At 36.3% G+C, this 16,664-nt stretch overlaps 1 protein-coding gene across 3 annotated transcripts in view; it reads right to left on the reverse strand.

Moving 5' to 3' along the window:
* LOC105201255 (argininosuccinate lyase) overlaps nucleotides 1-16,664 on the reverse strand; it is a 154,500-nt gene that overhangs the window by 77,526 nt on the left and 60,310 nt on the right. The window lies entirely within an intron of this gene.

Here is a 16,664-nt window from a genome sequence, read left to right on the forward strand (position 1 = left end):
ACTATACTGGAAAGAAAAAATGGGTGATAAAACTAACAAAATAATTGTTAGGAGAAATTATAAAAAAATGAATGTATCAAAATTTTTGAGTGCAATTGAGGGTAATTTGGATGTGGTGGAAGACGATAATATCAACGAAATGGCCAGGTGTGTTGTTGGTTTGATTGTGAAATGTCTTGATTTAGTTGCACCAAATAAAGAGATGATAATAAAGAATAAGTGGCAGGGAAAACAATGTTTTACAGAGGAAATATATACGCTAATGAGGCAGAGAGATAAGGCATATAGAACTGCCCAAATTAATAAATCGGAAGAGGATTGGGAACTATATCGACTAATGCGAAATATGACGGTTGACGTTTGTAGAAAGGCTAAAAAAGAATACTTAGTAGAGAGGTTAGATAACAGTAAGAAAGAACCGAAGCAAATGTGGAAAGTATTAAAAGAGATATTAAAAGGAAGTCTATGTAATGTAGAATATAAAGAGTTAAATAATAATAATAAAATTATAAGTTATACAGAGGAAATGGCAAAGGAATTTAATAAGTATTTTGTTGATAATATCAAGTAAGTAAGTAAGGAGGAGACAGTAATGAAAAGATTAGGCACACAGTCATATACAATTAATACTTTTAAAATATTTAAAAAGATAGAGGTAGAAAATTTAAAAAGTGTTGTACGAAAGTTGAGCAACAAGTCAAGCAAGGTGGAAGGAATAAATGTAGAAACAATAAAATTAGTAGTGGAAGTGATAAAATAGCATATGTATATAATAAATCTCTGGAGTATGGGATATTTCCTGATGAGTGGAAGGAGTTAATTGTAGTTCCAGTGTCTAAAGTAGGGGGAACAATAAAAGTACAGGAATTTAGGCCGATAAATAAATTACCGGTATATGAAAAAATACCTGAGGATTTGGATTTAAAAAGACGGTATTACAATGGTTTAAATGTTATCTAATAAACAGAACACAAAGGGTTAAATTTAATGGAAGAATCTCAAATGCCATTAGGGTTGATTTAGGAGTACCTCAAGGATCCGTTTTAGAACCATTATTATTTTTATTATATATAAATGACATTACAGAGGTTATAAATGATAAGTGTGTTATACGATTATTCGCGGATAATGCCCTTATTTATACATCGGGACACTCTAGTCAAGAGATTAATGATAAGCTAAACGAGCAAATAATGTTAATAGAAACATGGTTAAGCAAAAATAGACTAACGATAAATATAAGTAAGACTAAGATTATGATGATAAGAGGAGTTAGAAGAACAGCGGCGGAAAAGATAGTAAAAGTAAAAATGAATGAACAGATATTAGAAGTGGTGAATGAGATAAAATACCTAGGAGTAATAATAGACAAGAATTTGAATTTTTCGGCGCATATTGACTACATTATTAGGAAAACGCGGGAAAAATTAGGTGTTATGCGAAGAGTTAGTGCGGAATTATCGCGTAATATGCGGTGTACAGTGTACAGAACAATTGTTGCACCGTTATTTGAGTATTGTGCGTCGATATTTGTAGGCTTGAGTGAGACGAATGTGCAGAGATTGCAGAAGTTGCAAAATCAAGGAATGAGAATAATTCTAAAATGTGATAGAAGAGAGAGAATAGCAAACATGCTAGAAGCGCTATAGTTCATGTCTATTAAAGAGAGAATTGAATACAATGTATGTACGCTAGTATATAAGATTGTAAATGGGTTGTGTCCGAAGTACCTGAGTAGGGATGTGGACCTAGTGCAATTTAGAAGTAGCGTGTAAACGAGACAGAGAAACAATATACTATATATATTGATAGATGTAAGAGTAGGGAAGAACAGAAAATGCTATTGCATGATGGATTTAAAATGTTTAATAATCTGCCGAATGAAATAAAAATGGAACAAACCTTGAGGGAATTTAAAAAACTATTGGTACATTATATTGTGAGAAGAGAGCGGGGAGGACAGTGTAATAGCTCGGGGCTATGATAATCTGTAGTTAGTATGTAAGTTATATAGTAGTGTGTAAGTTGTAATATGTAATTTGTATTATATTTGTAGCTACTGCAGCTAATAAATATCAATTCATCATTATCATCCCACTCTCTCTCGCTTTCTACCGCTTTCCCTCTCTCTCTCTCTCTCTCTCTCGAGGTAAAAACGTGTCGAGAGTCGGTAAATGTAATAACTTTTGAGTGGTTTAAAGTGAGAAAAAACATAAAATAAGTTGTTTTATTTACGCCGTCATAGACCGGGGATAGTTTTGAAAGTTATTTAACCGGGATATGGCTATCTGTGAATGTGAGCAGTGAATTTATTGTTCGGGACATCGAAGTCTCACAAGACAGTAGACATTATACGTCTACACAATAGTGCTAACATGTGTAATTGGATCACAGGTGACGGATTGCTTATACTGATATTACCCTCGTCCATGCTGATAATTACCAGTTTTAGCCGCTAATTATCAGCATGGAGGAGGAATATGAATACCGATGCTCAGCATGTAGGAAGGCAATTAAGAGTAAAGTTGTTAAATGTAAAACTTGCTAAAAACTTTTTTACCATCCAGAATGTGTAATTAAGCATAAAATTCCTGATAAAAACCAAGAGTACGTGCCGTTTAAAGGCCCATTTTGATTGATAGTGAATTTTTGATTGATAGTGAGAAAGTACTGACACCGACAAGAAGAGATAGGACATCATCGACAGGATCTGTAGGGTTTACAGGAGCGCTCACAACAATAAGCAGTAAAAGTAAAGGATCAGGCATTGATTTAAAAATAGATTGGATTATGTAGGGATAGGTCGCATAGATCGGATGACAGGTTAAATACACGGTTCTATTAGATTAAAAAAAAGATCCTCTTTAATGTGAACACGAGAAAGTTTACATTATCTGGTCGAGGGCAATATGGACGTAGTGTCATATAGTACATGAGATCATAGATAGGAAAGTCACTACATAGGTAGCCGAAGAGGTCGCTCTCAGCAGAGAGCGGATTGTCGCGAGCGGATTGCAAGTACCAACATCCTCCCTCAATCCGAACGCTGATTATCTGGAATGTTGACTCCAAGTCCTTTTCTGAATTTTTCATGTTTAGCGTACGATAAGGGCTTCGTTAGGACATCTGCGATCATAAGGTCCGTTGGAAGGTATTCCAGTTTGATCGGTTGGCATCTAAGAACCTCTCGAATGAAATGGAACCGGACGTCTATATGTTTTGACCTTGCGTGATATATTGGATTGTGAGCCAATTTTGCAGCGCTCTGGTTGTCGTTGAACATCTGCACATTTGCGAGGTTCTCCAATCCTAGCTCCTTCAGGAATCCTATGAGATGAATGCCCTCCTTTGCGGCGTCAGTCAGACTCATGTATTCCGCTTCAGTTGACGATAACGCTACTGAGCGCTGTTTGCGGGACTCCCATGAGATAGCCCCATTGCTGAGGATAAAAGCTGATTCTGTGTAAGACTTTCGATCAATGCGATCGTTCGCCCAATCTGCATCTACGTAGGATGAGAGGGGCCTGCCTGTTTTCTGATAGGTTAGGCCATGATTTGATGTACCTTTCAGGTATCGCAGAATTCGCTTGGCCGCGATCTAGTGTTCTTTTTGAAAGCAGTTGTTGTACTGGCTTAGGTAGTTCACGGCGTATGCGATATCCGGGCGAGTGCACACAGCTAAATACATGAGAGCACCTAATAGCTCTCTGAACGGGTATTTCACTTCTTGAGTTGCGGATGTATCTTCGTTGATGCACTGTTCCGATCCTTTTATGGCCATTGGTGTATTTGCAGTCTTACAATCTTCCATGCCGAATCTCTGAAGAACATCCTTGATATAATTGGATTGCGATAATGAGAGTGTGTCTTGATTTTTGTGAATCTCGATTCCCAGGCAGTATTTTGCTGGTCCAATATCCTTGATGTCAAACCTCTTGGAAAGTTCCAGTTTTAGTCTTTGTATTTCCTTCTGGTCAGATGACGCGATGAGTATGTCATCTACATACAGCAAAACCAGTGTGAGATGCTTGGACGATTTGCGAAAGTAAACGCAGGGATCGGCATTTGTCTGTGTCAGACCGATATCGTGGAATGTCTTGTGAATTTTGTCGTGCCATTGCTTGCCTGCTTGCCGTAAACCATAGAGCGCTTTATTTAATTTGCAGACCTTGTTGCTTCCTTTCAAATCGGAGAGCATCACCTTGGCTTTATTTGTTAAATTAATATCGTTCTCCTCCGTGACTATTCGCCTTAACATTTCTTCTAGGAGATCCGGCTTACTCATGTAGATCACGGTATCTATGTCACCGTTCAAATAAGCCGTCGTGACATCAACTTGCTCTATATGAAGGTTTAATTCCGTTGAAAGCGCCATTAACAGTCTCAGCGAACTCAATCTGGCGACGGGAGCGAATGTATCTTGAAAGTCGATACCGGGTCTTTGTGCAAAGCCTTTAGCCACCACTCTGGCTTTTCGACGACTGATTGATCCGTCCGCGTTATATTTGTTTAGTAGCACGGTTCTGCAACCGATAACTTTTGCGTCGGTCGGTTTTTCAACTATCTTCCACGTGTCGTTGATTATCAAACATTTGATTTCGGAATAGATAGCTTCCTTCCATTCGTTTTGATGTGCACCGGTTAGTGCGTCTTTAAGCGAGATTTCGGATGCGTTCATGGCATACTGAGCATCGTACCATATTTCGTCATCTTCCGAAATGGAAATATCAGCAGCGTCGTTAACAGGTACCATATGATACATCTTGGGAGGTCGACCTGGTTTTCCAGTAAGGATTCTTCGCGGTCTTCCTGGTCCACGCTTCATATACGTTTCAATGGGTGCGATTTCTTCATCAACGTCTTCGTCATCTTGGGCCACTTCACGATCCTGTGATCGATTGGGACCTATTGCGGCTTCTCTGGAATGTGACTCATCAGTATCTAGTAACAGAAATCTGCCATTTTTAGTATTGCTGGTTAATATATCTTCATCTTGATTGTTTTTTTTAATTTGATGTAGAAATTTGATGTCTCTTGTAATGACGATCTTCTTCTGGGATGGTACCCATACTCTGTAGCCCTTGGAAGTTTCGGAGTATCCAACGAAGGTCCCTTGAGTGCCTCTCGGATCCAGCTCTCCTTTGTGTGGAGATTTATTCAGTATGTATACCTTTTCCCCAAAAACAGCGAAGTATCCTAGAAAAGGCTTCTTCTTGTGCCATTTTTCGTACGGGGTCTCACCATCCAAGCTTTTGGTGATACATCTATTCTTAATGTAATTGGCAGTATTAACTGCTTCAGCCCAGAAGGAAGCTGGAAGTCCACTTTGTATCATCAAACATCTCGCAGTCTCAATCAATGTGCGATTTCGTCGTTCGGCCACGCCATTTTGTTGTGGTGTATACACCGTAGTCAGTCGACGACGAATCCCGGACTTTGTTAGAATGGCGTCCATTTCCGAGTTACAAAACTCTTTGCCGTTATCTGATTGAATCGCCTTGATTTTTTTTCCGGTATGATTTTTTACTCTGCACTTGTATTCCAGGAACTTGGTTGCAACTTCATCCTTGCCTCTTAGAAAGAATACCTCGCACCATCGGGTATGGTCATCTATAAAAGTCAGCAAGTAGAGTGCGCCTCCATTGGATTTCGTGCGCATCGGACCGCATACATCTGTATGAATAATATCTAATACATTTGCTGCTCGATTATGATTCGTGGGAAAGGGTAACCTTGACATTTTTCCGGCTAAACAAGTTTCACAAGGTTTTAGTTTGTGAGATATTTTGAACTTTAATCCTGATACCTTTTCGTTTTTCATCATCATATTTAAATCGTGATAGTTTAAGTGACCTAGCTTTTCGTGCCAAATTTCTGCATCCGTCTTTTCAGGTTCAGCTGCTCCGCAAATCTCTTCATTTTCTTCACGTAACAGGAAAAGATCGCTTTTTCGATCTGCGATGAGAGAAGTTCTGCCTTTTGGATCCTTGATTACAGCACCGTCCTTTTTGAATATCACAGTGTGATTTTTGTCGACTATCTTCGATACTGACAGGAGATTTGTTCTAAGATCTGGCACATAAAGTGCGTTTTCAAGCTTTATTGTTTTATCAGCTTGTCCATTTGAAACGGAGATCCTTACATCTCCTTTTGCGGCTGCCCTCTCCGTAGCGTTGCTTGCCAGCTTGATTTTACCTTCAATATCCTGTGTGTTGATAAAAGATGACATGTTGTTGCACAGGTGGGAGGTACTACCGGAATCCAGGCACCAAATACCAATATCGCCTTGAGTATCTACTTGAAAAGCTGTGAACGATGATTCCTCTGTAAGTGCGACGTTTTCATTTTTTGTATTTTTGGAGTAGCAATCGGATGCCTTATGGCCGAATTTATTACATTTGTTGCATCTGTATCTCGTTCGTTGAGTAGGTTCTTGCTTGGTTTTGTCTGATGGTTTTGAACTCGCATTGCGTTTGGAGGTACTCACAGGTTTGTTGTATTGCTTCGCTATCAAGGCGTTGGAAACATTCTCCGCAGCCTTTTGTTTCATTAAGTCGTATTCCTCTATGATTTTTACTCGTAATGACTCCGCATCCGGAAGCTGATCACGCGATTCTATGGCGCACCTGAAATTTTCAAAATTATTTGGTAGGCTGTATAGCAGCATAATAGTGAGAAGATCGCCATTAATTTCAATTTCCATCGCTTGGAGCTTGTCTACGATGTCATAGAAAGTCATTACATGAGTACGTACGTCATCGCCTTCTTGCATCTTACTTTGAATCAGCTGTTTTAATAATGCAGCTTTGCGGGCAGGCCCTTTCGAAGCGTACACGGACTCTAATTTTTCCCATATCTCCTTGGATGTCGTACAATTTCGAGTGTGTTTTAACTCTGAAGGACTGATGCATAGGATTAGATCCGATTTAGCTTTACGATCTTCCGCGATCCATTTCTGGTATGCGACTTGCGAACTAGCTTCGTCGGTGACGGTAGGTTTCGGCTTTTCGCCGGAAACGTATTGCCACGTGTCGTTTTTAACTAGCAATGCTTCGACTTGTATTCGCCACGTGTCGTAATTATCCTTTGACAACGTTTCTATGCGCGTAGAGTTAACGACATTTGTGGCGGACATCTTGCTCGCGTTGGCGTATCCCGGCGTTTACTTCGAGTCTCGACGATTTACGTAATGACACGTGTGAGGTTAGGAGCGTCGTCTCGACACGAGAGAGATAGAGATGCAAGATTCGTTCGCGCCCGTTTTATATATTTTATTAGTCGTGATGCACTCGACGGTTATATTTATCCGAGTCTCGGTTTTTCGGCGATTGCTGTTCGTGCTCGAGAAACGGTTGTTACCTGTCTCGCTTCTTTGCACTGAGCGCGTCGTCCGTTGTAGAGATCTCGCTATTGCTCGTGTTTCGTATCTAACCTTTTTGATTTTTTTTTTGCCTCCTGGGCCCATAACCATTTGTAGGGATAGGTCGCATAGATCGGATGACAGGTTAAATACACGGTTCTATTAGATTAAAAAAAAGATCCTCTTTAATGTGAACACGAGAAAGTTTACATTATCTGGTCGAGGGCAATATGGACGTAGTGTCATATAGTACATGAGATCATAGATAGGAAAGTCACTACATAGGTAGCCGAAGAGGTCGCTCTCAGTAGAGAGCGGATTGTCGCGAGCGGATTGCAAGTACCAACAGATTATAAGAGCTGTAAAAGAAATAAAGGATGAGGCGGTGCGTAAAAATGAAATTAGAATAATGATTAAAGAAGTAGTTTAAGAAGAATTAGGGAATTAGGAAATGTTAAACAAGAACTGCAAAACTTGAAGAAAATGATACAGGGAACAGCATATCGATCAAAGAATCACAGAAACGCTACAGTAAAGCGGTTAAAGAAAAAAAGAAAGAAAACGTTATAATTGATACACCAAAATTGCAACAGAAGAGTAAAGACACAAAAAAAATAATAAAAGAGAAGGTCTATTATATAAAAAATATGGCAATGGAATAACGACATTAAAGAAAGGAAGCAAAGGAGTAGTAATTATGGGTTGTAAAATTAGAGAAGAAGTAAAAAAATTGAAAGAGACAGTACAAGCTAAGCTGAAAGAGAATTATGTAGTGCTGGGGTCATCTCAATCAAAACCAAAAATAGAAATTGTTAACATAAATTTAGAGAAGATAAACTTAGATGATAATAAACTTATAAATACAATTAAGAAGCAAAATAAAATAGATACAGTAAATGTGCGAATTTTGAAGAGATTGGTTAAAGAAAAAAGTAACAATCAAAGAAGAGGAAATGAAAAAGGATCAATAATAATGGAAGTAGATGAGGAAACGCATGAGCTAATATCAAAGAAACCAAAACTAAATGTAGGATGGAAGAAATGTCCAGTATTTAATCATGTCAGTATCATGTCAATATCAAAAGATATTTTAAATGCTGGGTGTACTTCCACATTGCTAAAAGTTGTACGTGAGAAGAAACATGTTGCAAATGCGGGGAATCATAGCGTGTTTGCACAGCAAAAGAGAGCAAATATGTAAATTGTATGTTTAAAAATAGGACATACAATCTAAAGATAAATGACGACCATCAGTCGAGAATGTCCAACTTTTAAAAGGGCGTTACAGGAAAAGAAGAGGAGAGTAGGTTGGGAGGATACAAAATAGCAACTACAAAAGAAAGGAGAAATAATTATGTATACAAATGCGCAGAGCTTACCAGCGCATATAGACAAACTTCCACATCAGGTTATAAAGAGGATAAATCCTGTGATGATAGCGATGTCGGAGACCAGGATAATTAGTGAGATAGAAGACAGTGAAGTAAATGTGCCGGGTTACGGTGTAGTTAGATGTGATGCCAAAAATAGGAACACAGGAGGAGTTATTATGTATTATATTATGTATATAATATATTAGATATGAAGTAGTATTAATAAAATGTTAGAATCAAATTGCTGGTGTGATGCGATAGAAATAAAAGAAAAAAGATATAAAAAAGTGATAATATATCACTCACCAAGCGTACGGAGATTTCATGAGATTTTTTGAGGATATAGTAGAGGAGTTAATAATAAAGGGAGAATCCATGGTAATAGGAGATTTTAATATAGATCTTATGACGGACTTGTTTTATACGAAGAAATTGCAAAAGATGTTAAGCTTGGGTATGAAACAGTATGTAAACAAACCGACAAGAGTAACGAAAGACAGTCAGACAATTATAGATTTAATCTTCTCTAATAATATTAAAATACTACAAGTAATTCATGAACTTAAGATTACGGACCATGCGTGGCTTAAAGTAGAGTTGAGTGTGAGTAAAATTGAAAGTATATACAGAGAATTTAGTGCTATAAATTACAAAAGTTCGATGAAGATGAATTTATTATAATAGTAAAGAACAAATTACAGGAAAGTCAAGGATGGCAATGTGTATGTATGGGTGTGAGTGAGAAAGCAAAAAAATTTGTTAACAGTATAGTAGATGCGTTAGATGTAATGGCACCAAAGAAAAAACTTAGAATTTTAAAAGCATGGGAAGGAAAAAAATGGTTCTCAGATGAGATAAGAGAGACTGCGTATAAGAGAGATAAGGCATATAGGAAAGCATTGTATGACAATACCAAACAAAATTGGTCACAATATAAAATTGAAAGAAATAGAATATTAGTAATAAATAGTAAAATTATCAGAGCTGGTTGAAGTTTGGAACGTTTCTGGAGCGATTTTAAAAAAATAATTTGTCGCTGTTCACCTAACACAGAGAGAAGGCTATGAGGCCTAGAAAGAATGTAGAAAAGAAGCGGAACCAATACAGATTGCGGAAGATACCTTTTCAAGCTAAAAACCACCTTTAAACACACTTCAAAAAATTTTAGACACCGTAAAAATGAATTGTCGCTTTTCCCCTGAGAGACGGCTATGAGGCCTAGAATGAATGTAGAACAGAAGCGGGATAGATAGAAGTTGCGGAAGACACCCTTACAAGCCAAAAACCACACTCAAACACACTTAAAAATTTCTAGACAACGCAAATATGAATTTTTGCTTTTTCCCTTTCACAGAGAGAAGGCTATGAGGCCTAGAATGAATGTAGAAGAGAAGCGGGCTCGATACAAGTTGCAGAAGACACCCTTAAAAAACAAAAACTACCCTCAAACATTTAAAAAATTCTAGAAACTGCGAAAACGAATTGTCGCTTTTTTTCTTTTTCTAAGAGAAGACTATGAGCCCTAGAAAGAATGTAAAAGAGAAGCGGGCTCGATACAGGTTGCGGAAGACGCCCTTTCAAGCCAAAAACGTTCTCAAACACACTTAAAAAATTCTAGACACCGTACAAATGTATTGTCGCTTTCCCTTTTACTGAGAGACGGCTATGAGGAGTAGAATGAGTATAGAACAGAAGCGGGCTCAATACAGGTTGCGGAAGACACACTTACAAGCCAAAAACCACTCTCAAACACACTTAAAAAATTCTAGAGACTGTAAAAATGAATTGTCGTTTTTCTCTTTTCACTAAGAGACGGTTATAAGGCCTAAAATGAATGTAGAACAGAAGCGGCTCGATACAGGTTTCGGAAGACACCCTTACAAACTAAAAACCATCCTCAAACACATTTAAAAAATTCTAGACACCGTACAAATAAATTGTCGCTTTTCTCCTTTCTCTGAGAGAAGGTTGTAAACTCTAGAAAGAATGTAGAAAAGAAGCGGAACCGATACAGGTTGCAGAAAACATCCTTACAAGCCAAAAACCACCCTGAAACACAATTGAAAAATTCTAGACACTGCAAAGATGAATTGTCGCTTTTCTCCTTTCTCTGAGTAAAAGCTATAAGCTTTAGAAACAATGTAGAAAAAAAACGATACAGGCTGCGGAAGACACTTTTTTAAGCCAAAAAACTTTAGAAAAATACATTTACGCTGGATTACTTTTTAAAATATATATTTTTAAATAAATACAGCAGTTACGAGGTGTGTTCAAAAAGTAACGGGAATTTTTAAATTTTGCGGGTTTGGAGAGTCCGACAGTCAATTTTTTTTTTTTGTTTATGTTGGTATACATGCCCCTGAAGTATGCTGAAATATTGAGCTGTATTCATTGTTTACTTTGTCTGTGGCAGCCGCTAAGGTTACACGTGTTTTTATGAGCTCGGCGATTTTCGTTTCTGAAAAAAAATGGATCAAAGAATTTGTATCAAATTTTGCGTAAAAAATAACATAAAGTGTAACAAAGTGTGTGAAATGTTAACAAAAGCCTATGGTGAGTCTGCTATGAGTAAAACAAGAGTTTACGAGTGGTATAATCGTTTCCAAGATGGCCATGAAGATGACGAACGCCAAGGACGCTCCAGCACATCAAGAACCGATGAAAACGTCGAAAAAGTGAAAGAAATGATTATGAACAATCGCCGAATCACAATCAGAGAAGTCGCTGATGATGTTGGCATATCAAGTGGCTCATGCCATGACATTAAACGCCCGAATTTATGGAAAAACAATTCATGGCTTTTGCACCACGATAATGCACCTGCTCACACTTCATTGCTTGTTCGTGAATTTTTGGCCAAAAACAATACTGTAATGATGCCCCAGCCTCCATATTCGCCAGACATGGCTCCGTGTGACTTTTTCCTATTTCCAAAAATAAAGAGAACCTTAAAGGGCCGTCGTTTTACAAGCATAGATAACATTAAAAGCGTATCGCTGAAAGAGCTAAAGGCTATCCCAAAGATCGAGTTTGAGAAGTGTTTCGGGGATTGGAAGAAGCGCTGGCATAAGTGCATAATATCTAATGATGACTATTTTGAAGGCGACAACATTAATGTAGACGAATAAATAAATATTTTTTTCAAAAAACGAAAATTCCCGGTATTTTTTGAACACACCTCGTATATCAACGAGCAATATATTCTTCTTTTAATTAACGCAGTTTAAAGATTCGTACACTTCTTTTAATTAACGCAGTTTAAAGATTCGATACACTTTTTTGGAAAATTTTAGGTTTGATTAAATTTAAGATATTTATTTTGAAGTAAATACTACTTAAATTGAAATAAAAAGAATTTTCAATAATACAAAGATAGTACTGTCGTAGGCAAATAGCAATTTTAGGAAAATAGTATCTGACTAGGCAAATAGCATTTGCCTGGTCAAATAGCTTAGAATTAAAACACAAAATGCCTGCTTTAAAAACTCAAAAATTATAGAATTTTTGTGTTTTTCAAGTAAACATGTCGTGTATTTAAAGTAAAGAATTAAAAACACAAAATGCCTGCTTTAAAAACACAAAAATTATGTAATTTATTCTAACCTAACCTAACCTGGCAAATGCTATTGCCTAGTCAGATACTATTTGCCTACTCAGATACTATTTGCCTAAAATTACTATTTGCCTGCGACAGTACTACTTACAAGGGGAGGATCAGGTGAGTCACCCTGGGATTTTGATCCCAATTTTTTTAGTTATCTTGGAGACAAGAAAAAGTTTACGTCTCCCGGCGTTTGATCGAATAGGTCCTAGTTTCGAAATAATAAATTTGTGAAAATTCGCCATACCGCGACGCACCATATGAGTCTTCCCAGTAACTGTTTTCCCAACCAGTGTAGTCGGCTTCATGCGTTAGGTGCTTGCTTCACAATCGTAAGATCCGGGTTTGCTCCCGGATGTGTGCAATATTTTTTTAATTTTTTTTTAATAAGTGTATTTATTTATCTTGATGATTTTGGTATTGTATGCAAATTTCTAAAATAAAAAATTTAATTTAATATCACTTTCTAAACATCAATTTAAATTTAATTTGAAGGATATTTAAATTCAAGTAATAATATTTGAAATAATAAATAGGTAGTAATAATAATAATATATAAGTTATTTGAAATGGATAACATATAAAGGCAACGTATCTGAATTTTCAAATTATTTAAATTTAACACTGGTATTCTTCTTCTACGATTAATTATTTTAAAAACTAGAATTTTAAAATACTGTTAATATTATTTCCAATTAAATTTTAAATTAAACAATTTGAAAATTTAGATACGTTGCCTTTATATGTTATCCATTTCAAATAACTTATATATTATTATTATTATTATCTATTTATTATTTCAAATATTATTACTTGAACTCAAATTAATTCTAAATTAATGTTTAGAAAATGATATTAAATTAAATTTTTTATTTTAGAAATTTGCATACTAGATCAATATCATCAAGATAAATACACTTATTAAAGAAAAAAAATATTGCACACATCCGGGAGCAAACCCGGATCTTACGACTGTGAAGCAATCACCTAACGCACGGAGCCGACTGCACTGGTTGGGAAAACAGTTACCGAGAAGACTCATATGGTGCGTCGCAGTATGACCAATTTTCACAAATTTATTATTTCGAAACTAGGGCCTATTCGATCAAACGCCGGGAGACGTAAACTTTTTTTTCGTCTCCAGAGTAACTAAAAAAATTGGGATCAAAATCCCAGGGTGACTCCCCTTGTTAGATTGTGTAGAAATTAAAGAGAGTAGCACATGGATTTAAATATAAAAATTTTTAAATGCGGATTAAAAGTATCGATTCCGTTTCTTTTCTACATTTTTTCTAGAGTTCATAGCCTTTTCTTAGAGAAAAGAGAAAACCGACAATTCATTAGTACGGTGTCTAGAAATTTTAAATATGTTTAAGGGTGGTTTTTGACTTGTAAAGGTGTTTTCCGCAACCTGTATCGGTTTAACTTTTTTTCTACATTCTTTCTAGGACTCATAACCTTTTCTCTGAGAGAGGAGAAAAGCGACAATTCATTTGTACGGTGTCTAGAATTTTTTAAATGTGTTTGAGGTTGGTTTTTGACTTGTAAGGGTGTTTTCCGCAACCTGTATCGGGTCCGCTTCTTTTCTACATTTTTTCTAGAGCTCATAACCTTCTCTCAGAGAGAGGAGAAAAGCGACAATTCATTTGTACGGTGTCTAGAATTTGTTAAGTGTGTATGAGGGTAGTTTTTGGCTTGAAAGGGTGTCTTTCGCAACCTGCATCGGTTCCTCTTCTTTTTTATATTATTTCTAGAGTTCATAGTCTTTTCTCAAAGAAAGGAGAAAAGCGACAATTCATTTGTACGGTGTCTAGAATATTTTAAGTGAGTTTGAGAGTAGTTTTTGGCTTGTAAGGGTGTTTTCCGCAACCTGTATCGGTTTAACTTTTTTTCTATATTCTTTCTAGGACTCATAACCTTTTCTCTGAGAGAGGAGAAAAGCGACAATTCATTTGTACGGTGTCTAGAATTCTGTAAGTGTGTTTGAGGGTGGTTTTTGGCTTGTAAGGGTGTCTTCCGCACCCTGTATCAGATCCGCTTCTTTTGTGCATTTTTTCTAAGGCTAATAACTTTCTCTCAGAGAAAGGAGAAAAGCGACAATTCATTTGTAACGGTGTTTAAAATTTTTTATATGTGTTTGAAAGTGGAATTTGGTTTGTAAGAGTGTCTTCCGCAACCTATATCAGGTTTTTTTTTTCTACATTTCTTCTAGGGCTGATAATTTTCTCTCAGAATAAGGAGAAAAGCGACAACTTATTTGTACGGTGTCTAGAATTTTTTAAATATGTTTGAGGGTGGTTTTTGGCTCGTAAGGGTGTCTTCCGTAACCTGTATCGGGTCCGCTTTTTTTCTATATTTTTTTTAGGGCTCATAACCTTCTCTCAAAGAGAGGAGAAAAGCGATAATTTATTTGTACGGTGTCTAGAATTTGTTAAGTGTGTTTGAGGATGGTTTTTGGCTTGCAAGGTTGTTTTCCGCAACCTCTATCGGGTACACTTTTTTTCTCCATTTTTTTTAGAGCTCATAGCCTTTTCTCAGATAAACGAGAAAAGCGACAATTCATTTTTGCGGTGTCTAAAAGTTTTTAAGTGTGTTTGAGAATGTTTTTTGGCTTGAAAGGGTGTCTTCTGCAACCTGTATCGAGCCCGCTTCTCTTCTACATTCTTTCTAGGGCTCCTAGTCTTCTCTCAAAACAAGATAAAAAGCGACAATTCATTTTTGCAGTGTCTAGAATTTTTTAAATGTGTTTGAGGGTGGTTTTTGGTTTGTAAAGGTATCTTCCGCAACTTGTATCGAGCCCGTTTTTCTTCTACATTCGTTCTAGACCTCATAGACTTCTCTCTGTGAAAGGAAAAAGCAAAAATTCATATTTGCGGTGTCTAGAATTTGTTAAGACTGTTTGAGGGTGATTTTTGGCTTGCAAGGGTGTCTTCCGCAACTTGTATTTAGCCCGCTTCTGTTTTACATTCATTCTAGGCCTCATAGCCGTCTCTCAATAAAAGGGGAAAAGCGACAATTCATTTTTACAATGTCTAGAATTTTTGAAGTGTGTTTAAGTGTGATTTTTAGCTTGAAAAGGTGTCTTTCGCAACCTGTATCGGTTCCGCTTCTTTTCTACATTCTTTCTAAGCCTCATAGCCTTCTCTCTGTGTCAGGTAAACAGCGACAAATTATTTCTAAAAAATTGTTTCAGGAACGTTCCAAACTTCAACGAGCTAATCATCAGGGGAAAAAATAAAGAATATTATGAAAGTATGATAGATCTTAATAAAGAAAATCCTACGACTATGTGAAAAACCTTGAAAGAAGTAATTAGGGGCGAGCCAGTAAGTTTAAAGAAAGTAGGAAATATAGATTTTGAGATTTTAGGCGATACCAAAGAGTACAATAGAACTAATAAATTTCATTTATATTATGTACAAAGTATTAATAGTATGGTAAACTCTATAAAAGTAGATAGACCTGGCAGTGATGTAATTAAATTTTGGATGAATATAAATAGAAAACTATTTATACTATCAAAAACAAAGGAATTAGGGAAAGTTTTGAGGTTGTTACACTAGAGCAGCTAGAAGAAATCGTTATGAGATTACCAAAAAAGAAAGGTACGGAAGAAGGAATAACTAGTGATATATGGAAGGTAGTTTTTTCTGTAATAAAAAAAGAATTTGCAATTTTAATAAATAATTCTTTAAGAGAAAGTCACTGTACGGAAGGTTGGAAAACCTCTACTATAATATCGATTCCAAAGATAGATAAAGCTAAAAGAGCGAGCAAATATAGGCCTATTAATATGTTACCAATATATGAAAAAGTGCTAGAATTAGTAGTAAAAGAACAACTTGAAACGTAGTTGGAAACAAACGGTATTATAACAGAGCATGCGGGATTTATAAAATATTATTCGTGTGAAACAGCGATTCAATCTGTCATAGACAAATGGAAATTAATAGCGAAGGAAAAATGGTTGGAGTAATCTTTATAGATCTTAAGAGAGCGTTTGAAACAATAGATATAAAAAGATTGTTAGAAAAAATATATCAATACGGAATTAGAAGAATGACCTTAGAATGGTTCAAATCATACTTGAATAAGAGGAAACAACAGGTACGATTCAATTAGATGATCTAAATTATTGTCTACAGAATATGGAGTGTCGCAAGGTACTAGAACCTTTGCTATTTATAATATACATGTTTTTACAATTGATTAAATTCTGCTTTTTTAAATGCACATATAAATTACAAGTAGAAATAAATATATATGAGACGTTTTACGTCAACAGAATTACCTGCGTGCCCGAAAATCAATGCAACAAAAATAAATGTAC

This window comes from Solenopsis invicta, chromosome 1 (genome assembly GCF_016802725.1).
Source record: "Solenopsis invicta isolate M01_SB chromosome 1, UNIL_Sinv_3.0, whole genome shotgun sequence".
Lineage (NCBI taxonomy): Eukaryota > Metazoa > Arthropoda > Insecta > Hymenoptera > Formicidae > Solenopsis > Solenopsis invicta.